This window comes from Corvus moneduloides, chromosome 11 (assembly GCF_009650955.1).
Source record: "Corvus moneduloides isolate bCorMon1 chromosome 11, bCorMon1.pri, whole genome shotgun sequence".
NCBI classification, from domain to species: Eukaryota; Metazoa; Chordata; class Aves; order Passeriformes; family Corvidae; genus Corvus; species Corvus moneduloides.
The window spans coordinates 21426108-21452789 of record NC_045486.1 but is presented as its reverse complement, the minus strand read 5'-3'; the positions used below and the strand labels follow the sequence as shown (position 1 = coordinate 21452789).

General features: G+C 44.4%; 1 long non-coding RNA gene across 3 annotated transcripts in view; it reads left to right on the top strand.

Annotated features, from left to right (window-relative positions):
* LOC116449425 overlaps positions 1 to 24483 on the top strand; it is a 39529-nt gene extending 15046 nt beyond the window's left edge. Inside the window, exons 3-5 of one of the 3 annotated variants that reach the window (XR_004242381.1) lie at positions 7414 to 7588; positions 20462 to 20751; positions 21327 to 24483. This is a non-coding gene — a long non-coding RNA (uncharacterized LOC116449425). Of the gene's footprint in view, positions 1 to 7413; positions 7589 to 20461 lie in introns of all 3 variants that reach the window. The other 2 variants (XR_004242380.1, XR_004242379.1) reach the window with 2 other exon arrangements.
* The last annotated feature ends 2199 nt before the right edge of the window (positions 24484 to 26682 follow it).

Below are 26682 nucleotides of genomic sequence, written 5' to 3'. Positions count from 1 at the left end.
GCTAGTACTGCGGTACAGAGCTGTGCTGGCTGCCAGACAGCATTCCTGAATCTGCTAGTGTAGAGCAATCGTCCTGATGCATCTTTAAAGACACTTTTGATTGTTGAAATGAAGTAGCTCATGGGCAGGGAGCTGCTACCAACATGATTTCTGAGTTGTAGATGTGTGGGAGAGCCCCTTGCTCGTAATGCCTGCGCGTACTGCGCATCTTCTATGGGAATGTGCTCCCGGGGACCCTGCTCAAGCAGGGGAGTTTGGGACTGGGTGAGCCCACTGTGGTCTCTTCTGACCTGACCCATTCCATGGTGCTGTGGTTCTGTAATGGAAAGAGAGCCTGTATGCTCATGAGTTGATCCAGATCTTGTTGAAGTTGAAGGAAATCCTGCAGTGAGCTTTTGCTGAGTGGTGTTGAATGTGACCAAGACTGCAGTAAAACATTGTATTTAACATTGTGTTAAGTACAAAAAAAGAAAAGACATTTGATACCTGCTGTGTAGTGTGCATGTTTGATCTCCCTTGCCTACATAGCTTTTCTCTGTTTCAGTTTATACAGAGTCTGTAGGTGTGGGTTCCTCTTCTTAGTTGGTAGTCTTTTGTAGGAATAATATACACTGGCAGGAGGGAGAACCAGGCTGCTTCCAGAATGAAAACATACTGCCTGTATCAAATGTCCCATTGACCTTCACAGCCTGTGTGGGGAAAAAAAAACTTATTTAAAGTCTGAATTGCTGTGGGGTTTTGTTGTGGTGATTTTGGTTGGGATTTTTTGGTTAGTTTGAGGTTTTGGTGATGTGATGGTACTTCGGTAAAGAATCTATCTTGCTCTCTCCATCTCCCTCCTTGCTATTTACTATTTTGCCTATTCCATCTTCCTGTGGTATCTTCCCTCTTCCCAGTGTTTTAACTTCCCTTTAACCCTCTAGAGCATATCCAGCTGCTCCTCTACATGTGCAGAGGGAACAATTTCTGCTGAGGTGTAGGCTGGAAGAGCAAAGGTATCCTCTTTACAGAGTTTATCAAACCTCATTATTGATAAACAGGATCTGAGACCACTAGTCAAGGGGTTTCTCTGTTCAGGCTGGAGCTATAGAAGGCACTCGTGCAGGTACATGTTGGATTGCTGGGAGCCCTCCCATGGGGAATGGCCACCATCCTCAGGAATTCTAATCCATCACATAAAATTGAAAAGCCTTTGATTCAGACAACGGTTAGGTGTGTGTCTTGGTTTTTGAGACGAAACTTCAGTAGGAAACACTCCGGAATGTTCCTCCCCTTTTCCTCCATCGATGAGACAAATGGGTCACAAGGAGTGAAAGTGGGAAAAAGAAACCAAACTGTTTATTAACACACAAAACAGGGTAGAACAGGGGAAAAAAACCCCTCAAAATACAACAGATTCTCAGAGACGGAACAGACATGGGGGCTCGGACCAGCCAGGGCCACCCCGCAGGCTGCCCGGACCGGCGAGGAGGGAAGGGAGGCAGTGAGGCAAGGGGAAGGAAAGGGAAAAAAGAACAAGAAAAAAACCCCAACAGAACCTTTTCCCAGCTAGCTGGAACACAAAGGAACCCCAGAAAAGCATCATGGTGCTCTCGGCACACTCCCTCCCGAGCCCTGCCCAGACCCCGGAGCCCTTGGGACAAACCGTTCAACTGCCCCTCAGGCCCATCCTGAAGGCACAGCGTCCTTGGGCATTGAGTGGACAGTTAAGGAATAAAGCAGCTTCATAACATCACCCCAGGACAGTGTGCTACTCATCATTCTAGAGCTGGAGCTTGAATTAAACTTGGTAAAAACCCTAACCACTTTTTGGCTCTGAGTAAGTGCAAGTCAGGTCCAGGGAACAGCACCCTGCAAGTCCTTGGGAGAGATGAAGAAAAAACTCTTGGGCGGATTCAGGTTGTCAATTAAAATTTAATTATAGCCGTTGGCAATATGAGAGCAAAGGTTGGGTCTGAAGCCTTTGTGCGGTCCTATAAATAAGTTAAAGCTATTAGGTGCGTTGGTCATCATTTACAAGATAGCTTTTGCTGGTAAACACAATCAACATTGTGTGTGAGACTGCAATTGTGAATACAGCTGTGCAGTGACAGAATACAGCTCACCACTTTCTGTTTAATGTAAGAGCTCCGCAACTTACCCACCTTACCCACCGCTTCAGACAGAATGGGTGTGGAGAAAACCTGAAATAGGACTGACTTCCCCCAAAAACCCAGCAGAAGACATAAAGAGATGGTAGGTCTGGGTAACAGGAATGTCCCTCCGCAGAGCATCCAGCCCCTGGCAGCTTGTTGCTAGGCAGAGGCACAAAGGATATGTTACACACTCCAAAGAGGAGTCTGTACATTTGATTTTAGGAAAAGAGCTGAATTTCTGCTGAGACATTTACGTATTTGGTGTTTCGTGCTGGAGTTTGATATTAATTTTAAAAGCAGTCTCTAATTTGCCTTGCTGACTTGTGTTTTAACTGCGGCACAATTCTAACGCCTCCCATTAAATTTTTTCCCCTCTGCAATTACTTATGTAAAACCAGGTTTCCAGGGTTCTTTCAAATTTTATTAAGAAAATTGCTTATGTTTACTGTGCCATGGCTTTTTGCAGTGCACTTGTTCATTCTCTGATACAGTTAAACATGTGTTATTAAAATGCAATAGTGGTAACATCATGCAGCTGCAATTACATTATGGAAACATTATCTTCGTGGGCTGATGGGACTTCAGGGACACAGCATAGTACAGGTTTCCACAAAAGCATCTTGAGGTTATTTTACCAGCATTACTATGTCTCTCTACACATGCCTTGAGACTTCTGCAATGTTCTTAGACTGAATGCATAATAATAATCAAACCTGAAAAGTAGCTTTTCCTTAAACTTTTAAGCAATTTGACGGCCTTTTTGGAGTTTTTAATAGCTGGTTTAAACTGCTGCAGGAGTTTAAACATCTCTGTGTATGTGGGGGCCCATGTAAATCCTGTTGGAGTACACCTGTTCAGTGATTGGATATCAACAGATTTCTTTTTCTTTCACTTTTCTCAACAAAAGAGAGGCATGATAGAAAGTTAAAGCTGGCCTTACCTGTTGGCCTTGCTGGAGATGGATAAAATTTTGCACCCTTTATGGCAAATTTTTGTTCTCTTTGTAGGAGATCGGAATGCAGCTGATGATGCAGAGCATTCAACACATGCTAAATGTTCTACAGACACCAAGTGCCTTATTTCCTAGATAACACCTGGTTTGTTACTTGCTGGAGTACACCTGGATATCCCATGTAGATGGGCAGAAAGACAGACATTTCATTTGGGTAGAAAATTAACAGCAGTAATTTTGAAATCAATGTACAACCTTGTTTACATTTCAAAAAATTAAATAATTGAAGACAAAATTAATGGCATGTGGTAGTGTGAGTCATACGAATTTAGCTATCTCCAGGCAATTCTGTAGAGATGGCTTCAGCACTTACATTACTAAGGATGTCTCAGTCAATTCTGGCAGGTAACTAAGGAGAGAATAGATTATCCTGCCACAAAAATGAGGTTATTTGAAGTAATGTTAATATTATTGCTTATTTATTTAAAAAAAATTAAAATAAAATATAGTAATCTCTGTGTAGAACAAGCTCAAAACTGATCTCAGCTGCCAGGCAAACCAGGGCAGTTTATGACAAAAGGACTTAGGAGGGAGTCCATGCCTTGTCAGCAGTTTTTGTCTGAGGAATGGGCTTGTTGGGGTTGCTGCTGCTTTTTCCTGCTTTACAGCCTCCCCTGAGGATTGAAAACTTGGTTGATGCCTCAGGCTGTGGAAGGGGAGAGGCTCTTTCCCCAGTGTTGCCTCTGCCACTGATCTCCCTCCACATCCATTTCCACATTCACCAGTTGATCATTAGGCAGAGCAAAGCAGCCAGGAATGGTGCTGGGAAGGGGATTCCTCTTGTCAACAAGGGGCCATAGGTAACTTACAGTTCAGGCAGCTCCTGGCTGCATTTACATTGTATGTATTTACACACAAATGCACGTGTGCATTTATGCACATATTTATATAAGCGTAAAATACACATATAAATATTTGTGGCTGTCCAAAGTTCTTTTCTTGAATTAAGGTTTTTTTTCTTTTTGAACTACTGAACTGCTGAAGGAAACACTTGATGATTGATGGCATTGTGTTTATGTGACATGGATGGTTGGAATGCCCTGGGTGCAGGTGAACACCCCAAAGTTTTACTGGCTTTGCACCATGCAGTGTCCAAGGCCACTGCTGGAGGCAGGTGTACAGGAGACTGCACTGCTTTTTGTCAGGAGCAGTATCTTTCACAAGGACAGCTCCTTGCTCCTTGTTAGATGAGGTGTTCTCAGGCTTGTGGGTTTTTTTTTGCCTGTGGCTTTGTGATTTGGGTCTGCACATGTGTTTTGTCCAAGGTCCAGATGCTCTGCAGCTGCTGCAGCTGGGGGGAACTGGCACACTCTGTGCAACACCTGAGGATGTGCTCTGATTTGTATTTCTGGATGTAAGAATCTGAGGGATTTGAGGAGTCCCAAAGTGTCTGGTGTTCTTGGTTTTAATTATCACTTTTATTATCAGCCAAACAGCTAAGACATATTGTTAAAGCATTTTTTTAGTCTTCTCTAATGAGTCATGCTCTCAGTGAAACATGGTCTGTAATTATGTTCTCCGTGGTTTTCACAGTGTCTAAGCATTCTTTTTACATTTGTCTAAAGCTTGTACTGTTTCTTCTGCCTCTTTTTAATTTTTATTTTAAGCCTATGACTAAGAGAAACAATTTAAAAACCATTAGAGTGTTGTCCTTGATGATGTGCTCATCAGAGAACAGCTCGTAACACTCTCCTAGGACTAGAATTATTGGGCATCTTCAAAGCTCAGCTGACAGAAACAAACCAAGCAAGGGAATTAGCCTGATCTATGGGATAGAAGAAATCCCTTTCTGCGTTTGCCAAAACAGAATAAAAAGGACCATTATTGGTGTGAGGGAAGGATCCTTCACCGGGGCCCTGGCCGCCGGCCTGCATTGTGAGATGTGGGTTATCCACCACTGGAGGTCTGCTAAGAACAGGCTGGAACAACATGTAACTTGGCAGGAGTGGTGCATGCCTAGAGGAGCCTGCCTCAGAGCATCGGGCTGGCCTGGGTGACCTCTCTACAGTGCTGCTTTATCCCTACTACTCCAAATTGAGTTGTCTTTTTTCCTCTTGACAGGCGATACGAATGTAAATGCCTGTGCGTAGCTAAGCAACATCTCTGTCTAGTTCTGAAGTTTGCCCCCAAAAGTCATTTTTTTCTATCTTTGTCTGTGAGAAAATAGAGAAGTGGAGGTTGGCTCAGACCCCAGGGGAGGGCTGCAGAGATGGAGAGGAGTGTACCGCTCTGGTGGGAGCATGGAGAGGGAAAGCCCATGTGCTGTTCCCATGGCACTGCACTGCAGAGGTGCCCACACCCCACACTCAGAACTTGCAGAGCAGATGGACAAGTCTGTCAAGGGGTCTTAGAATGCAGGACACCCACAGAAAAGACAAAGATATGCAGATGGGTTCCAGGAAGGTGCTCCAAAAGCTGTTTAAATTCCTTTAAATCTGTCATTTTAAAACTTTGAAAGAGTTGATCCAGATCAAATTCATGCCTCTAGGAAAACCTGCAGCAATTCTTTAAAACCATCCCATGCCTTTGCAACCTTTTGAGTTTGCACAAAAGATGGAATGTATTTGCTTTTAAGAAATGATAACAAGAAATGTATTTAAATTTGCCCTAATTCAATGCAAGGCCTTTTAGATTCTTAGAATGATGTCTCCAGGTAAAGCTGGATGGGGCCTTAATTTCCTTGGGAAATGCAACCATCCTGAAGTGGTGGATGTTGTGCTGTTAATGGCAGTGGTTTGTTTTAATACATTCTGACTGACATGAATGAACACTGTTAAGTTGTGATGCATCAGAAATTATGATCCAAGAGCTTTTTGTTTTCCTTTTTAATTTTTTCTTTTGTTTTTCTCCAAGCAAATGGATCTCATCCAGTCCTTGGCTGTGCAGGGTGGGAATGTAGCAAAATCACTCCTCTCTTCTTCCTTTCTGAGGCAATTTAACACCCAAAAGGCATTTAAGCAATATTCAGCTAGTGACTATCCAACAGGGGTTTTATCCAGAAGTTATTACATTTCTTCATTATTTGAATCATTCGGAGTACTCTGGAAATGTCACAGCATTCAGTGAAAACCACTGACAGGTCTTTGCATCCTTCCTAGGGTGTCCTATTATTGTTAAAAATGCATCCAGTGTAAAGTAATGTCATGAAAATAGGCAGAAACTCTCTCTCTCTCTCGATCAAATCTAAATATAGCAAGAAGCCCTTGCTTAGTTATAAAGTTATAAAGACAGCTTTGCTTTACTATCTTGTGCATACTAATACAGTCTTCTTTTAATAATAAAGAAGAGAATATTCTTAAAATTGACTTTGTCATCAGTTAGCTGGTTAGGACCATGATACTTTGCTTGGTTTTCCTTGGTTTACAGCTGTGACAAAAGACATAGAATCATAAAATGACAGAGTGGTTTATATTGGAAAGGGCCTTAAAGATCAGCTAGTTCCAACCCATATATTCTTTAGCCCAAGAGTCACAAAACTGGGCAGCCACTACCATCAAACTTTGATTTTTCACATATTTGCATTTAGATATTTGTTGCTATCATGTTTTTATATAAGGTTTTCCAGGTCTATCTCAAATTCTGTATATCTCAGCTCCCAGAAGAGGTAAGGGAGCTGGGATATTAACCACTGCTGCCACTCCACACACACAGCACCCTCACCTGATGTGCACATCTTATCCAGCTGTTTCATAATCTTGTGTTCAGAGCATGTTGAAGGGAACATGCAGGTAGAGGAAGCACAGCTCACTGAAATGAGCCTCAAACCAGGCTTCCCGCACAGCTTAGCCATGATATGTAACAGACATTGCCTGGGCCATTACCTCTTACCATTGAGTTGTCTTTCTTCTTAGAAACTCTTATTTATTGCAGAAGGGAGGTCTGAAGAAAGTTAACATGAGTTATGAATAGCGCTGCATGGCAGTGAAGCCCTAATGAAAACACACAACGAGCTGGAGGACTGCTGAAAGCAGGAGGCTGTTGAAAGTGTGGTGCACCATATACTGTATTGGTGTTATTGGCATCAGAAAGTGTTTTTGGATGGTGTGAATCTTTATCTAGCTCTAGCAGAAAACAACAACTGTCTGCAGTCACACTTGAACTGTCTATCTTTGGTAAGGTATGTCTGCTCTGACAGCAGAAATAATGACCCAGTAAAAAGCTTGACCAAAGATTTTTTTAACTCCACGTGAGTGTTTCCCTGCTGGTTTTCCTTATTTTTCTGTATCTGAAGCTGTTTCTATCTGCTGTTATGTTCATTAACTTCAGCTCCAGAATGAGCAGCTGGAATCAGCCCATGTTTCCCTATAAATTGTTGAAACCTGGAAGAAAGGTTGCAAGACCCTGATGCATCTTCCCATGGCTGCTAGTTCATGATCGTGAGGAACCAGTGAGTGACCCAGGGTGAGAGCCTGCTTCAAACAGGCAGCTCCTGCAGGCTGTGGTAAGTCTGGATCAGTGAGGCATACACCCACTGCAGCATTGGCAGGAATCTCTGCAGCATTTCCTTTCTGTTCTTTTGTGGTTCGAACTGCAAACTTTTGACAAGTGCACACGTATGGCAGCATGGGTTATCCTGATTGTTTTTATTATAGCTTTTAAGGTCTTAGGTTTCTCAAAATACTATTTGCTTTAACAAGGAAAATGCCTCTGCTCTTCTGCTGGGAGCTTCCTCTGTGCAGCATGTTTCCACCAGATAAGGTGTTTGAACCACCCAAGTGGAAATGTGAAGAAAAACCCTCTAACAAAAGGAGAAAGCACCTTTGCTGAGTTCCAGCTGGTTGTGTGGGTGGTGGGACCTGGGCAGAGGGAATCTGTGTCTGGTGGGGAGCGCTTGTCCCCAGGTGAGGGTGTGGTGGTAGCTATGCCTGCTGCTGCAGAAAGCAGTCTGTGCTGCTGCCCGGTCTGTGCAACACATGGAGGGACAGAATCACAGAATCTTTAAAGCTGGAAAAGCCACCTGAGATCGAGTCTGACGGTTAATCCAGCACTGCCCTGTTCACCACTAACCCATGTCTCTAATTCATTCTTACAACACTCTTCAGCTACTCTGTTTGCGTCACCTGTCTCTCGCACAGATTTACCCACAAGGGCCATTCTTGCTGGGAGCTCTTTACCAAGCTGGTGGCAGGAGTTCTGCACCCCAAGCCTGTTCCAGTGCTTTGCCAGGCGGCTGCACTAGGAATGAGTTTGTCAATCCCTGTGTCTGAAACTACGTATCTCAAAGTCACAGTAATTAACTAAGCCAGAGGAGAAGATCTGCTGAACTGTTCTCCTAGCTAACATCTGAAAAGTGTTTAATGAAAATGCCAGAGTGTAATGGGTCTAGTCTAAAAGCACCTACTTCCAATGGCTTATTCCAGTAAGTCCATGCTAATGAGAGTGCTCCCATCACAGCACTCATTTGGCTTTTGGGGTTATAGTACATCCACTGTAGATTAATTTCAGGCTGCTGTATTCTAACCAATTTTTATAATGAAAGTGTGAGCTCATTTATTTTTATTTACTTTGTAAGTAATGACAGCTACATATTAGCTACTTAGAAAAATGCTGATCAAAGGCCTGGGGTGATAAATTGGGCAGAAGTCTCCCCAAAACAAACTGCCAGCACAATCTGGAGCATGTCTTTGAGACTTCAGTGGTTTAAAGAAGGTAACCTGTATGATTATTATTAAATATTTCTGTTTCCATTGTGGGGGTCAAAACCAGCTTCCAGAAAAAAATGGGAAATAATGAATTAACTCATCAGAGTACATCTTGGTCTGTTCTGTAGGGAAGTTTAGTTGTTAATTTATTCAGATCAAGTCACCTACCTCCAGCTGTCTTAAAATGCATTCAGAAGAAGGGGAATATTCATTCTAGCAAAAATAGTACACTCCAAAACTATAAAATTAAGAGTGGGTACTAATTATTCTCATCTCTAGAACAGAAGAAACTGCAGAAGGCGTTAAAGCAAAGAGGGCAAGGCAGTAAATGTGAATGACTCATACCACACTTTGCAAGGAGAAATTTAGTTTAAAAGATAAAACCTAAATACTTCAGATGAACCTAACCAACCAAGCCACAAAATAGATAAAATTTAGGGTTGATAAAAAGCAACCCACAATGGAAAAGAAACTTGAAGCATCTCTAGATATTGCAGGGATGAAATTAAAGGAAGCTGATCAGAGTGTGGCCGTGGCCATGTCATAAAGTGTGAGAAGATGGATAATAATCTAGATAAATGCCACAGCAAATGTAACCACATCCTATTTGAGATCCACATCGCAGCCTCACCTGCAGCACAACTTTCAATTCTGTTTGCAAAAGGATTGTTTAAATAAGAAGTAGTGAGAAAAGCAGGTAGGAAATAAGCCAGACAAATGGCAGGCAGGGAGTGTACAGGTGAGAGGGGATGTGCTTAGAGACCTGAAGAAGAATCTTGCACTTCTGTGTACTTTTGCTGCAGGAGCAAGTGTTTTAAATCAAGAGGCATCAAATCTGGTGTACTGAAAAGGCAGTACACAGTTTCACTGAGGAGCCACTTGTCTTCAGATGCTGGCTCTTTGCTGGACAAATATTAAGCACAAGAAAAGATGTAAAGAACCACATCTAAAAATTGCTTGAGCTGCCATAAATGATTGCCATCCTCAGAAATCTACTTCTTAAATCTAGAGCAGGCCCCAGGGAACTGCAAATGTACCAAAGGTTTTCTAGGCACCATATGGTGGTTATGAAAAAACCTAACACTGGCCTATTTTTGAGTCAGAAGAATGGCAAAGAAGAGGGCTAAGTCTTGGAAAGCAGCATGTTCATGGTTATGAAACCCAAAGTGGTAGACAGGCTCAAGCCCTTGACACTTCAGCAGCACTCGCTCTATATCTATTTATGAGTCATTTTGCTAGGGGACATTAATCAAGTGAGAAAATACTCTTGCTCCAGCCTGCGAGTGAAGAAAGTGTCATGACAAAAGAAAAGCAAATAGAGCTATTTTAAGACATTGGAAGAGGCATTAAATGCAGCCATGTACTCGAAGAAGGTTTTGCCTTGGCTGCTGTCTCTTGTCCTGGGCTGTGAGAGCCATCACAGCCCAGCCTTGCCCTGGGCAGGCGGCTTTGCAGAGCTTGTGTCGTCCTTTGATGAAACGAAGGCTGATAGTGCACAGCTACCTACAGAAATGCTGGCAAAGCATTTCAGAGAATGTTGATAAAAGCAGGCTGAGTGCCTTTAGGACATCTGCCTTGCATGAAGAGATCTCTGTTACTGTGATCTCTTACCCCGTGTCAGAGAGACACCGTGTGATGATTTTTAATAAAGCCATTAGAAAGTGTCTTAAGAAGGGCTGTGAAGATGGTGAGGGGTCTGGAGGGAATGTACAAGGAGCAGCTCAGGGCACCTGGTCTGTTCAGCCTGGAGAACCGGAGACTGAGGTCAGAGCTCAGCGGGGGCTGCAGCTCCTCCCGAGGGGCAGCACAGGGGCAGCTCCGATCTCTGCTCCCTGGGACAGGGACAGGACACGGGGGAACGGCTGGAGCTGGGCCAGGGCTGGGTTAGGGTGGATATCAAGAAAAGATTCTTCCCCAGAGGGTGCTGGGCACTGCCCAGGCTCCCCAGGGAATAGGCATGGCCCCGAGGCTGCCAGAGCTCCAGGAGCGTTTGGACAGCACTGCCAGGGATGCCCAGGGCGGGATTTGGGGTGTCTGGGCAGGGACAGGGCCCTTCCCACTCAGGAGATTCTATGGTTCTATGGTTTTACTGGTGCTGTCCCTGTCTGTCTCCATGGCACTCCCAAGAACCTCTGCTCCCTTTGTTGCTCTTCCAGCTCTGGAAGTCCCCACAGCTGCCGTGTTTGGGAAGGATGGGGTTATGTGTATGTATGTATATATATCACACTGGGAAAATGCATTCCCAAGCAGTGGTGGTTTCCTTGCTGTGATACAGCCCCTGATGTCTACTGCAATAATGCTATTATATCCTTGATACAAACAATCTTAGGGATAAGCAGATGCATTTAAATAGGACACACTTGAAACTGATCTTTTATTGTTCCAATGTTTCTATTATTTAGTGATTAGACCAAACGGATCTGAAGCCAACAGCAGAATTTGGCACTGAGTAATTAATTCTGCTATAAAATCTGCAAGATCACTGGAAAGAGTTGAATTCAGGCATCAGGATTTCAGTGCAGAGGATAAAGGTTTCTTTTTGCTCCCCTGTGGTTCAGATCAGGGATGTTCGATCTAGTGAACACAGATAGAGTTTCAATTACTTACAGAAGTTGGAGTCTATTGGTAAAAATAGAATAACACTTTAGAAAATATAAATGCTTAAAAGAATGAGCTTGAAGAATTCCCTACTGAGGTATTACCTTACTGCCTTATGGAGTGCAATTCTGCCCCACAAAATGAAATAGAAAGAGATCCAGCTGTAACAGGATATTGCACAAAGGGAAGAACTGAAAATTTTGCTTTAAAATAATAATGACAATATTTTATTAACTGGTTTTATTTATTTTTAGTAAATATTTTCTGCAAAGCTCTGAAAAAGCTTTGTAAGTCCACTGTACAACAGATACAAATTTGTACCAAAGATTTTGTTATTCAGATTTGCCCAAACTTGTAATGAAATGCAGTAAAGAATACTCTGTGCCCTGTTGTCAAAAGCTGCCAAAAAATTGGAGTGCCTCTCTGATGCATAACCTGATGCATGGCCAAGAAGTGACTTCCCTGGCAGGAAAAAGTAGGATCAGCATGTTGGAAGCCAGATTTAGGTGATGCTGTGCCCAGGTGAAGCCACCCTCAGCTCCTGGTCTGTCACAGGACAGCACATTCACCCTCTAGAAACTGTCACCCTATTTGCAGTTTATTACATATCATAGAATCCCAGAATGGTTTGGGTTGGAGGGACCTTAAAGATAATTTTGTTCCACCCCTACAATGGGCAGGCACCCCTTCCACTGTCCCAGGCTGCTCCAAGCCCTGTCCAACCTTGGATACTTCCAGGGATCCAGGGGCAGCCACAGCTTCTGGGGGCACCCTGTGCCAGGGCCTGCCCACCCTCACACCCTTTCATTACATTGCCAATGCAATGGAAATTGCAGATTTAAGTTTCCAGTGTGCACTGAAGCACACCAGCCCCTCATTCATTCCCAGTGACATGCTCACAGTTCCCTGAACCTGTTGCTCAGGTATTTAATTGTGAAAGCCACACACCTTTTCCCTGTCTAATTCCAGCTTCCCTGTCTGCTACCAATATGCTTTACCCAGCTAAAAGGTGACATTCAGGTGCTGCCTGTTGTTCCAGCTGAGAACTGTGTTTGCTGTGTGCTGTCAGCTGGTGCTGCCAGAAACCATTATCCCTTCCATGCTCTGGTCTCCAGTAGCAACACGGATTTCTCCCCGTCTCTGGTGTTCTGACAGAAGCCCTGAAAGGTTATATATAGATTTTAGATTAAACTCCTAGAAGCAAACCAATTCTTGCAGTTATTGAAATAGCAGAGATTTTGAAGTCTTTGAGAACTGGCTTCCTTTCCAGGAGGGTGATGGAAGAAATCACTGAGTTTGTGTTACATGCCTGAAGCCGCTCCGGTGTTCAGGAACAGCAGACACTGATGTGTAGGCACATCATCTGAAATAATCAATGACTCAGCAGCTTGGTCCCATCTCCCAGGGTGATGGGCTTGTGAGCCATTGATCTCTCATCCAATATGCAATTACATATCTCCCTCTTCCACTCTTTCCCTGGGATTGCAGCTGTGATTAGTATGGATTGATCCAGTGCCAGCAGGGAGCTGGGTGTGTTCTCATGTTTGTGGGGAATGCACTGGATTTACTGAGCTCCACAGGGCCTGGTTGCAGCCACTAAGGGAAGCACATGTCATGGGAAATGGAAGTGGGGGGTCAAAGAGAACAACTGAGGGTTTTCTTCATTCTGCTGCAGTCTCATATAATGGAGCATCATTAAAACCTCCGGTGAAAGGATGACAAAGCTCACAGAATTTAGCTGACATTCAGAAAAGGAATTTGAGTATTGAAGAAAGAAAACCCTGTCTTTTAAACAGTTCTTGTTTCCAAATTCACATTCTGTGCTAGTTATCCTTGCTAATATTATCTTGGAATTGGGAGGCTCTTACCAGAATTCTACCCTTTAATACAGCCATTCCATTATTTTGGTCCTGTGCACTTCATATGACCTTTTTAATATTCTGTTGCTTGACTGCTGCCTATTCTTATTCTTTCTGCTATTTACAGTTTTCCAGCCCCATGGGGAAAGAGTAACTGCACTGACTAATAATGACAATATGGTCTGCTGGAAGGAGCAAAATGATTCCTCAAACGGCAACAGCCCAGTGTGCTTATGAAGTTCAGGATTTCAGCAGTCTCATCACAGTGGTAGTCCCCTCTATTCCCACTGAAGTTTCAGAGTGTTTTGCCATCATCTCATTTATTTGCAGGGAGCAGGAACAGCACTAAAGAGCTGTTCCAAAAAAATTTACAAGACTGTGTAAAACTGTAAAGAAAATGGGTATTATGAATACAGGTGTTACTGGGCTTTTCCTCCTCTAGTTCGTCGGAGGGTTATTTTTAGAACAACACAGTTTACAAGCAAAAAGAAATGAAGCCTTAAAAATGTGAAGCTAAGAAAGAACAAGAATCTGCAAAAAAAATCAGGATCAGGAAATTAAGTTTATATGCCTGGACAGCAAAACTGAGATCAGAAATTGGACTTTAGGCACAGATTTTTTATGAGATAAGACTCGTACCAAGCAGGAAGAAAAATTGGCAGATACCTTTTGGTCTCTCTGGCTCTCAGGGCTGGGCCCATGGTTGCTGCCCAAGCAAGACTGGCCCCTTGTGAGCAGCTACCACAGCTCCATAGTACTGAAAGCTTGGAAGTGCCAGGAGACACCTCGCTCTGCCCTGGAAGGCTGGCTTGGGAGCTAGGGCATCTGTCCTGCTTTCAAGTGTTCATTTTAAAAGAACTAAATGTTAGCTGAATTTTGAAGATATGTTATTGGTAGTGTTGGGTACATGGCTGAAATCCAGAGGATGGATTTACAGCAGAGAATTAATAATATGTATGATAACAGCTTATTATGAGTTTGTGAGGTTTGTGTTTATGGAGGAATTCTTTTACACCTGCATGAATGAAACAGAGAAGATACATCCTTCAGGTACCTTAAGGGGGCTTATAAAAAAGATGGAGAGTGACTTTTTACATGGGCAGATAGTGATAGGACAAGTGGGAAAATCTCTACACTAAAAGAGGGTAGATTTGGATTAGATATTAGGAAAAAATTCTTCCCTGTGAGAGTGGTGAGGCCCAAGCACTGAGGCTGCCCAGAGCAGCTGTGGCTGCCCCATCCCTGGCAGTGTCCAAGGCCAGGCTGGACAGGGCTGGGAGCACGCTGGGGTAGTGGAAGGTGTCCCAGCCCACGGCAGGGGCTGGGACTGGATGGGCTTTAAGGTCCTTTCCAACCCAAGCCATTCTGGGATTCTGTGCTACTTGCACACTTAAAGAAGCAGAAGAGGAATATGAGCTTAGGGTATGGTAGGATTCCATTTTTTCTGGCTGTTGTACTACTGTGACTCTGGTAAGATGTGAAGGGCAGCACTCCTGGGCTGTGGAGCATTTTCCATTTGCTTGTTTAGTATTTGGTACAGGATAGAAGCTGTAACACTCATAGTTTTGAAGAATCATTGAACCATTAAGGTTGGAAAAGACCTCCAAGATTATCAAGTCTTCAGCCAAATCCCACCATGGTTACTAAACCACATTGCAAAGTGCCATGTCTGCTCTTATTTTGAACAGCCCTGGACTCCACCATGTCCCAGGGCTGTTCCAATGCTTTGCCACTCTTTCAGTGAATTTTTTTCCCCCGATATTTGGCCTGAACCTCCCCTGGTGGAACCTGAGGGTGTTTCCTCTTGTCCTATCACTTTTTACATGGGAGAAGAGGTTGAGAGACCCCCTGGCTTCAGCCTCCTGTCAGGGAGCTGTGGAGAGCGAGAAGGGCCAGAGCTACTGCCTGAGAATGGCAGATGTCTATAAATAAAGTGCATCAGATGTAGAACCTGATAAGGAGAGAGGAGAGCATGCAGAGTGTGCTCTGTGAGCCAAATGAAAACATATGGCTTAAGCTTGGGTTGTGCATGCTGCAATTAACACTGTAAAGGTTATCTGAATATTTTCCTCCCATAGCAAGAACCAAAATTGTCCCTTTTATCCCAGAATTAGCACAAACAAGAAAAATACAGACTCTCCAGGAGTCCGTTTGCAGCCTGGTCCCCGAGGAAGGGAGAGGGTGAGACACCCCTGACATTCAGCAGAGGAATCCCGGTTATGCCTCCTCTTTGCCAAGTCCAAATCTGTCTCTTGTAAGAATGCTGCTGGATTGGTAACATTCAGTATCAAGGAGTTTGTGCTCAGCAAGGCACTGGCTCCCAAATGGAGGTGTCTGGGGCCTGATTTCTGGGGTCAAAGGAAACGAAGAGATTTTCTCTCCTCCGCCGGCCCCCAATGCACAAAGAGGATTTTTCCTGTAAAGCTGTTTCTGCTTCACATCAGCCCTAATCAAAGCAAAGGGACTCACGTCCTTATTGGCCTATGGAAGAAATCTCTGATGCAGGTGCCTGAATTCTCAAAGCAGTTGGAGTGGGGTCGTGGCTCCCCTTGCAAGGAACTGTGTGTTAGAATTTTTCTGGGCAGCTTTGGCTCCTCAGTGTGGAGATCCCATAATATGCAGACATTAAGTGGCTGCTAATGAGAGCAGGTTAATGGATAGAGTATATTCCCTACGGCCTCAGGACCACCTGTGTAATAGACAAACCCAAAGGTTTCCTACATGTCCTAAGGCAACTCCAAAGCCTGTCCAGTCCCTGGCAGAGAGCTCTGCGTGCCAGTGATTGACTTCTGGCTTTGTGTTCTCTGTGGCACCTTGCAGGGTCCAGAGCTGGCACAGCTGGTGTGAGGCACCTTCACTTAATGGGGTGGGCCACTAGAACTGCTGTGAGATGAAGGAATTGAGATGTATTCTGTAACATTACAGATTAATTTCTCCATGTAGGAACTGAGTAAATTGAAAGTAATGTTCTTTGAAGATCTCTAACCCAGTCTTGTAACCTGCTGTTGCGGGATGCATTAAAGCAAATGCTGCATCACAAAACCACTGACTGTGTGGTATCTCAGCTGCTTCTGCATATCCTTGTGTTTGCAAAACTTCATTAGTATGTTGTTGCAGTAAATAACTGAGAAAGGATCACGAAAGAGCTCAGATGCTGCTCCTAGATGCTGCTCTGTAGAGTGTTTGCTAGCAGCCTGCCTCCTTATAGTTAGGGCTGGAACAGCCTGACTTAGCAGGGAACTGTCCAAAATCCCACTGCCCTCCTATTCCTCTGAGACCAACAAGTGCTCAGAGCAAAGCTAATGTTCTTTTGGGATCTGGATTATTTGGCCTTCGCGCATTGTATAATTCTTAATGCTGCAGGTCCTCAAATGTTCCTGGGAGCTGTGAAAGCCAGCGAGGGCTGCACTTCCAGCCCAAGCTACAGACAGCTCAGTAGAGAGGCCCTGGCACAGGGTGCCCAGAGCCGCTGTGGCTGCCCCTGGATCCCTGGCAGTGTCCAAGGCCAGGCTGGACAGGGCTTGGAGCATCCTGGGAGAGTGGAAGGTGTTCCTGCCCATGGCAGGGGGTGGAACAAGATGAATTTTAGGGTGCCTTCCCACCCAAACCAATCTGTGATTCCATGATTCTGTGACATCCACCCTTCAGTTGCTGAGGACCAGCTGCACCTCAGTGTGAGGAAGGCACTGTTCCCTCTGAGGCGGTGTAATTTCTCTGTTTGACCCCTAAACATGCCTTTCTGCTGGCATTCCCTGCTCCCAGGGGAGGAGCAGTACATGCTACTGTTATTGCTAGTATGTTTTCAAGTTGCCAGGGAGACAGTTGTCTGTCTGCACTTTACAATCCTGGCATTTGGGCCCAATTTCTCCAAGAAATAGTCAGGGGTGGGATTCTTTTTTCCTCTTGACCTTCACTAATTCCCCAGCATCCCATCTCCCTACCTGTGCCCTCCCCTGTTGTTTCTCTCAGCACTTGAAGAGACCTTGTCATGAGAGGGGAATCCTGGGACAGAGAAGGGTGGTGGTCTGGTCAGGATCTGCTCCTGGGAAGAAGGACCTTCTGCCACAGACCTGAGTCTCCACACCCACGCTCCAAAGGATTTTCCTCAAGACTCAGTGGCCTGGCATAACCCTTTGGATGATGATTCCCTTTCAAAGGAGCTACAGGATAACCCTTTTACCCTTCCCTTCCCTTCCCTTCCCTTCCCTTCCCTTCCCTTCCCTTCCCTTCCCTTCCCTTCCCTTCCCTTCCCCTCTTTCTCCTTTCTCCTTTCCTTCTTCCTTTCCTTCTTCTTCCCTAATCATGTGAAAAACCAGGTTTGATAAGCCTTTTTCCATGTTTATTTTTCTTGTGGGATGCAGTTCCTGTTGTGGAAGGTGTTCCTGCTCCCTGCTCTTGCTCTGTGGTCATGCCCAATGCTGGAAAACGTGGTGCTGCAGGCGGGTAGGTGCTGGCGCTGGTCCAGGACCATCCTTCAGCTGTCCACAGCTCTCCAAACACAGATAAAAGAGCTGCCTAGTTTGGAGCATGTGCAGTCTAAGTAATGTGAGAGCCAGAAATACTCAGGAGACTGATATTCAGTGAGGAAAAAGGAGATGCTTCCTCAGCATGCTGAAGAAAAGCAACAGATACACATCACTAGACAAGGGTGGGTAGATATTTTCATGTGTAAGACCAAAGTGGGAGACAGTGAGAAGCTGAACCTGGGAAAAGGAGACTGCTGTTCTGTAATACTGTGGGTTGTGAAGGCAGGAACGGCAGCAGAGCACAGCGGCTGCTTCAGACGGAGAGACAGAGACAGCACTGAAAGCACCACTGCCTCTGGAATACATTCTGGGCTGAGAACACATGTTGCTAGGAAACTTTTATATTAAAAGGCATTCATCTTTAAAGCCTGGTAACATAGTAATAGCATCTCCTCTGTGCTAGGGAAGCTCTTTTAATGTCAGTCCTGACGTTACTGAGACAAGCAATATGTGAGAGGGAGAAAAATACCTTGAATTATCTTGGGCAAAGATTAAAATCTAACATTATTTTTAGATTGCTTTCAGGGCTTAACTGAGGTTTAGTCATTCTGGTCTGACTAGCAAGACACTGATGAAACATAGAATCATACAGCCACAGAATCTCCTGGGCTGGAAGGGACCCCCAAGGATCATTGAATCCAGCTCCTGGCCCTGCCCAGACCCCCCAACAACCCCAGCCTGGGCATCCCTGGCAGCGCTGTCCAAACGCTCCTGGAGCTCTGGCAGCCTCGGGGCCGTGCCCATTCCCTGGGGAGCCTGGGCAGTGCCCAGCACCCTCTGGGGGAAGAACCTTTCCCTGCTCTCCAACCCAAACCTGCCCTGGACCAGCTTTGTGCCGTGACAACCATGGTTTGTTTGATGAGATGTTATATGGAATAAGAATTTAAATGTGTCTCTGGAAAAAGGTTTAGTTATCCCAACTCAGAAAATGACTCTGACTTCAAGAGTCAACAGGCATCTGGAAGGGAGAACAGGGAATCCAATTCCTTCAGGTTATCACATTGTCATCCAGGGGTTTTCTGCCTCTCAATGCTCCCATTTCATACAAGTTCTGTATTCAAGTCTCAATAGCTCATAGACTCTCCTTTTAAAAGTATCAAATCTCTTGAGGCTGTTTTCTAAAGTGTTTCCAACACTTTTGCTGATGGCAAAGACCTGCTTCCTGAGAAGAGAAATTGTGAAAGAACAGTGAGTTACTTATGGGCTTTTCTGCTCAAATGGGACTCAAATTTGGTTGTAGTAGTTCCCAACCCTAACATCCATACTGTAAGATGGTGCTACCTATTTTTCTCATGTGCTTTACCCTGCATTTTTTTCACTCTTTCTTTTTTGTTTGGGGCTGTTTTGTTGAGGTCTTTTTTCTCTCAAATTTTCCTTCCTTCCCTCCCTGGCTTCTGGTACTGCCATGCCAACAGTCCCAGACTGATGTGATTACCAGCCAGCACCCTGGATGCCTCATGGCTGCAGCGGTGGCTTCTCTCTTCCTGCCACCACACTCTCCATCACGCCAGTTCAGTCAGGGAATTACACAGTAGTTGCTGCTTTTATTCTCCCAGTGTGCTCTCTCCCTCTATGCTCTGGGCACACCAAAGCATATCTGGCTTATTTCCCATGTCAAATTCAGAATTTAAAACATGTTGTATGACATGTAATGGTCCCCTTAAAAATAAACAAAGGCCAAACATTAGAGAACATAGATAGCTGCACACCTAACTATGGCGGCATAAAGGGAGATCAGCTCCTCTGAAACCATACTAATGCTCGGACGCGATGGCAACACCTTCTCTCTTATGCCACTTGGTGGAGCTTAGTGATTTTGGCTCTCACATACATCGTTTTGTAAACTTACTCTTCAATTACACAACCAGTTGTCCCCCGTGTCTTGAAAATGGGCCAAATGCCTGCCCAGAAAGTAAACCCAAAAGTGTACCATAAATTCTAATGAGCAAGATGCTGGTGCCTAGCTGCTAATGACTTTGATCATCTCTTCTCCTCTTAAAAGCAATAAAATATACAGTGTGTTAATTTCAAAGAAAAACGTTAAAATATGGGCTTAGGACCTTTGAATTTATGATATACAGGATGGGAGATGGGTACAATGATGTCACGTTTGGTTTCTTTTTCAGATTTAAAATCATATTTTAATTTCCCTTGCAGATTTTTGGGATGTATCTGGGTGGGAGACCTCACATTTGTTTGAATGCATGTTTTTACTCAACAAGCACAGGGACAATGAGCACAATTAAACAGGGAAATTGTTATATCACATGCTGATCCTGCCTTCATTTAAATCAATGGCCAGTCAGTGCAATTAAACGAGAACTGAGACCTTGGCTCAGACATAGCACTTGTGCTTAGAGCCTACGTGGAAATTCAGGACATTACACCAATTTCACTCAGTTGTCATCTGAACTATCTGTTGTTAAGTATAAATTAGTTGCTCTTCAAATCTTACAGAGTTTTAGTTTTGTATATTTGTCCAACACTTTTACTTATTCTGAATTACCAGACAAATACTACCATCCAATGAATGATATCTGATGTTTTCAAAATACCGAATTTTAACATCTGAACCTGGACTCCAGACCCTGGTGTTTGGTACCCAAAGTGAGATATGTTGCTTTTATTTTTGGAGGTATGTTGTAATTAGGAGATCTCAAAGGCTCTTCTTAAACCCTTTCTCATGCAGGATGCCAACTGTCTAGGCAGAGAGAGATCAAGGATTCATGTGCAGCCTTTTGCTGTTGTCAGGGAAAAGAAGGAGAAAGAACAAAGGACTCAGCCCTGGAATCTATTGTCTGTGGTCTGAGGTGTCTTCAATGGATTTCTGGCTTCCTCTTGGGAACTGGAAACGATAATTGCAGCTTCTCTACACCGTGGTATTTCTCAATTTCTCTTTTGTTGTGTTGGACTGACAGATGAGAAGGAAAATTTTGACATAGCAATGTGCCATACATATTCATCAAATACTGAAAACTGGTAATATATCAACGTTCTTCTGGAGCATTATTTTACAAGGCATAAGAGTAAGAGCAAAATTCTATTAGGAGCTGTTACAGCAATTCAGAGCTGGCTGTGACTCTGCAACACGCATGTACCAGTGACTGGTGTCCAATGTCTCTCCACTAATTCTTATTACAAGAAAAAAAGCTACACATATAATTCTGCCCCAAAGGATGATGCAGCTTAAATTGAGTTAGCCTGGAGAAAATGAGGCTTGTGGGGGGGGCCTTTTCACTCTCAGCAACTCCCTGACAGGAGGGTGTAGCCAGGTGGGGGTTTCTTTTCTCCCAAGTAACAAGTGAGAAACAGCCTCAAGTTTCCCTGGGGGAGGTTTAGATCGGGTAATGGGGAAAATTTCTTCACTGAAAGAGTTGTCCAGCTCTGGCACAGGCTGCCCAGGGCAGTGGTAGAGTCACCATCCCTGAAGGGATTTAACAGATGTGTAGATGTGGCACTTGGGTTACTGGTGAACAAGCCAGTGCTGGGTTAATGGTTGGACTTGATGACCTTAGAGAGCTTTCCCAGCTGTACTGATTCAATGACTTTTTCAGATGTTTGCAGGGGATCCAGCAGAGAGAAGAGCAAGAGTATACTGAGCAACTGCATACGACTGCAGGAGATGACACAAGGCCACCTCTCCTGTGTAGCCCACGCTCCATGTCTGAGCACTGAGTCTATGGATAGACCTCTTTATCCTGATTGTACTGCCTGCTTTCCAATGATGCCCTAGCGTGCCAGCAGAGCAGTCAGGACTGAAAGGCCTGGTCATGTATCTCAAGTGCCGTGTATCTCAGTCACCCTGGGACTGCAAAAAGTTCCTTGTCCTTGTTGTGACCCCTAAACAGGTTTGGAGCTCTGTGTCCATGTGGTGACTCCCCTCAGGAAGCCAATGGTGTTTGCTGCTTACTTAAAAGTACTTAAAAATGAAGTGTCAGTGTACTAAACAGGAGGCTCTCATGAGGACGGTGGAGGATGAAGGCTGTTTGGAGCACAGGCGTTGACTCCTCAGGTCTTTCGTTGCCATCCATGTGTGACACAGTTTCTATATTACTTAACTGGTTAACCTTTGTAAATATTGTTTTAACTGCAGGTAAATCCACAGTAGAGGTACTTGTGACTTTTGTCTGTTCCTCACAGTGGTGTGCTCAGAGTCACTGGAACCAGTCGGGCAAATGGGTGCGATCCTCACAGCACAGTGCTGCTTCTGACTCATTTGTGACAGGAGCCCTTCACTAAATGCACATTGCATGGAGGGAGGGTTTTGTGCTGAGGTTTTGTGCTCTCACCACTTCTTCAGTTCATGGAAAAACCAGGATCAAAGAGCTCAGTATAACGAGCAGTGTTGCATGGAGACGAGATCAGCAGATGTTCTTATTAAAGTTAGAAGAACTTATGCCCCATCTTTTATGTTGGGAAGAGTAATGGCACTGTCATTACATCTTAAATCTGCCTATTTTGCAACACAATATGTTAGATGGGCTCTTTGATAAAATACAGCTTCATGCTAAAAATAAAATGTAAAGGCTATTCACTTGCTCAACTCAAACATTTTGGAAAGTCCTAACTGTGCTATTAAGTGTCGCATTCAACTCCTTGATTTGGTCTATTTTGCTCTGTTCCTTGTTTTGATCTAATTCTTACATTGCTCTTTCCATCTATTTTGTTTTCATTATAAAGGTACCTGAGGGATCCCAGCAGGAAACAGCACAAGAAGTGGAAAAGGTTTTCAAAAAACCCAGTCTGCTCTTTGAACTCTTGCAATCCCTGTGGCCACACAGGAGCATTGGGAAATTAATTGGGTCATTCATTTGAGTTTATGGCAGGCTGAAAGCCATTGTTTTCTGGCAAAGAAAAGCAGATAAATAATTAAATACAAACTTTGGAATTATGCAGTAACTTTAAATCAAGTATTCATCATTGGTCAGATTTGGGGTGGGAAAGGTGACAGGCTGCCTGTCTGGAAAACAAACCTCACCTTCGTGATGTGGCATGGAGAGATGATGCTTGATGTAAATCATAGAATTGTAAAATAACTGTATTTTTGCTGGCTAAGCTGCCCTTCAGGGAGGCCTGAACAGAGTTCCCTGGGCACAGCTGGTTCCTGGGCTGGGGAGCAGCAATCACACCTCATAAATCCATACAGCAGTGAAGATACTGCCCATTAACTTCTGAGCAGCACCATTAAGCTTGTTTATTTAAGGAACCTGAGAGGTAATGTGGTGGCATATTGTTATGCCTATTAAAATCTGTAGGAATTAAAAACATGGAACGTTTTTTCAGTCTAAGCTTGTCATGGATGTTGGAGTGATGTGTTGTACCAGCGTCACACTGCAGGACAAACAAAGATAAATGGAGCTCAGCCCCTCCTGAGGAGGGTGACACACACCTTCCCACCCATTGCTGCCTGGCTCCCTGACCTGCAAGGTGAGTTTGCCAACTGCATCCATCATTTTGACATACAGACATGCTTTTTTACACCTTTGTGATTAGTTTGTATTAACTCAATGACTTAGAATGATAGGATTAGAGTCATTAAGGTTGGAAAAGACCTTTAACATCAAGCCCAACCATTAACTTGAGATCAACTGACACTTAGGAAAAAGTTCTTTGCTATAAAGGTGGGGAGGCCCTGGCACAGGGTGCCCAGAGAAGCTGTGGCTGCCCCATCCCTGAAAGTGTCCAAGGCAGGTTGGATGGGGCTTGGAGCACCCTGGGATAGTGGAAGGTGTCCCTGCCCATGGCAGGGGGTTGGAATGAAATGACCTTGAATCCTTCTACGAGTCTATGCTACTTGAACTACTGTATCTATATTGTCTCTATAAACAAATAGAACAGAACACAGATGACCTAACAGAGAATATATTGTGAAACTGGGTTTTTAAATGATCATTCTTGTTCTTTCAAAGAAAACACAGTTACTACATAACACTACCTTAGGGCCCATAGCACATGTGCAGGTGTAAGAGCGTACCCTGGGTGCAACTGAAAGTAGCTCTCAATAGGTATCTGACCTGATTTCAATCAGGTTATAAATGATATAAAAAAACAAGTTACTAGAAAAGTGGAGGCCAGTATAGAGGTTTCCATGGTCCCCTGCAGGCATTTATTTTAAACAAAAAAATTCTCAGTATCTGAGAACCTGAAAGTCAAGCTGGTCGAACTGGACTGAACTTCCACACTCAAAACTAACAAACACAGAAAGAGAATAATGGCTGTTATTATGAGAAAATGGTTATTTTTCTCCCTTTTAAAACTAACACTAGCTATTAACTGGGACAATCTGTCCTGCTCTGTGTCGGTGAGTGACTGACTGGTCCAGCCAGCAGTGAGAGGAGTCAAAGACAGACCTGTGTTAATCTACTTGTCAAGTGGAAATGCCCATCTGTGCTCTGGGGCGACGTGTGTCTCACTCAGTGCTGTGCATGGAGAGAGAACTTCACCCAGGGGATGAGCATCTTGGCTTTCATTCCTGCAAAGAGCAGTTCTCCGAGTTAAAGGCTTGATTAAGGTCACTGTCTGAGGTAGCACCTTCACTCCTGTTAGTTGAAATGTGCTATAATTTCCAATGCCATCTGCATACCAGTCAGCTCTCAAGAGTGAGGCTGCTTCCAACTTACTCTGATGATGGTTGATGATCTAACAATCAGGAATACTGCCACTGTTCATCTTTTTCCATGCCCTTTGCTAATAAAGCACTCTGATGTAGTATGCTGTGCTGGTAATACAACATCCTTGTGTCTGTGTGTCTGCTGGCTTGCAGACAAAGGACAGGACAGCAGGAAAATCAATAACATGCTTCTGTTCTGGGTAAACTGAGGAAAGTAGAGGCAACCCAATAAAATAGCTTATCACAAGATGGGTAAGGTTGGAGGGGACAACAGTGGGTCATCTGGTGCAATCACTCCTGCTCAGGCAGAGTCATTCTAGAGTACCTGGCACAGGACTGTGTCCACAGACAGTTCTGAAATATCCCCAGTGAGGGAGACTCCACACCCTCTTTGTGCAGCCTGTTCCAGTGTGAGGTCACCTGCACAGGAAAGGTGTTCTCCCTTACAGAAGCGTAGCTTTAGGTGACTGTTCCCATTGGCTGAGGGCTTTGGATAGAGGGCAGAAACAAGGAGGGAGTCAGCCTCTACTTTGGGTTTCATTCCTGTCCACCGCATGTGCTCGCTGAGCATTCCTCACCAAGCAGGGGTGTGCTTGGGACAGGGGGCTGGCTTGGGACTGCTTGAGCACAGGCCATGGGAGAACTGGGCCCTGGATCTCTCCCCAGCGGTGCGTCCATTGTGGTCATTGACACTTAGGAAGGCCTGGAATGACAGCTCCTGATGGCTAAGGAAAAGTTCTCTGTCTGCTGGGGAGCATCCCTCTGCTGGGATGGGCCATTGTTAACTGCCATGGAATGCTGGATCGGACTGTGGGCCAGTCCCAGAGCTGCCCACGCCCTGCCACGCCACCCTGCAGGCCTGGGTGCGGTGTGGCCCCCGACCCTGCGGTGCCGCGCTGTCACACCCCTGCCCGGCTCACTCAGAGCGAGCAGAGGGCAGCGTGGAAAAAGTCAAACAGCACAAGTGGGAGGAGGCTTTTTCTTTCCATTTTAGTAGTATTAAAGATCATTCATGCAACAGACTCAGAGCACTTGATCACAATTAAGTTTGTGACATGCAAATGATTGCTAGGTTTTCAGTAGACACACGGGCACAGGAAGAGCCCTGGGGACCATGTGGCACCGGACAGAGCGAAAACTCAGCTGTGAGAACAGGTCTTGTTTCATCTGTGGAGCCCTCGGAAGGGGTCAGGGGACACCGGTGCAGCTTGGCAGTGCTCACGTGTCCTCCTGAGGCTGGGGTGGGATGCTCCCTATACCTGAGAGCATGCAGATTCCCACTTCCTCTGAGAAGGCCTGGCAGACAGGGAAATCCAGTCTCTTTTCTTTTTTTCCCCCCATATTTTTCTTGATTGTGGGTTTTGGGGTTGGTATTTGGTCAGCTCTAGAATATTCCCCATTTTCTCCGGTCCACCTGCAGAGTGAAATGCTGCCAGCTACATTTAGCCCTCTCATTAGCCTGAATCTTATCCTTTTTCTACATGGTGGTGGGAATTTCCATTGCCAGGAAGAGAGTTCTAGGTCAATTTATGTAATAAGTAGGAGAAGGTGTCAGAGCTCTTCACCTTCCCTGATTTCTCCTGGTAACTGCAGACTGCTCTCTGTGTACCAAATCTCCATCTGCAGAGAGGTGCAGAGCCCAGCATACAGGACTAATGTTTGGGAATTTGGGTTTCTATACATCCCACAAATCTGTGTTTCATGCCACAATTGCAAGTCCTAGAAATATCACTGATATTTGAACACTTCAAAAAGCAAACCACTGAAAGATCAATGGATCCATGAGACTGAATTATTAGTGAAGTGTGATTTGTAAAAATAAAACACCAGTGATTCTATTGACAATAACTACCTGGTTTCTTATTCTAAAAGGGTCTTTTAAAAATAATTCTTAACTAAAAATTAATTAATTAAAAGAAGAACTAACTATAGTTGCCTGACAGTCAGCTGCCTTTCCCTCAGAAATCTCAGGGAATAATTACTTGGTAAAGCTTCTCTTTTTATTTTTCTTTATTTACTTAAATTTTAATTATGAAAACATATGGTATTTTTTTATGAATCTAATACTTGAAAAAGCAGCTTGGCAGTAGTGGCAAGCAGAGTCCTTTTGTGAATTTACAGAGCAGAAATGTCACAGCTGTCACAGGGCACAGCCTTTGGCAAAGCCAGTGTCCCACATCTCTGACCTCACCTAAGGGTGAGTTACAGAACAGTTTGGGTTGGAAGGAATCTTAACGCTCATCTCATTCCTACCGCCTGCCATGGGCAGGGACACCTTCCACCATCCCAGGATGCTCCAA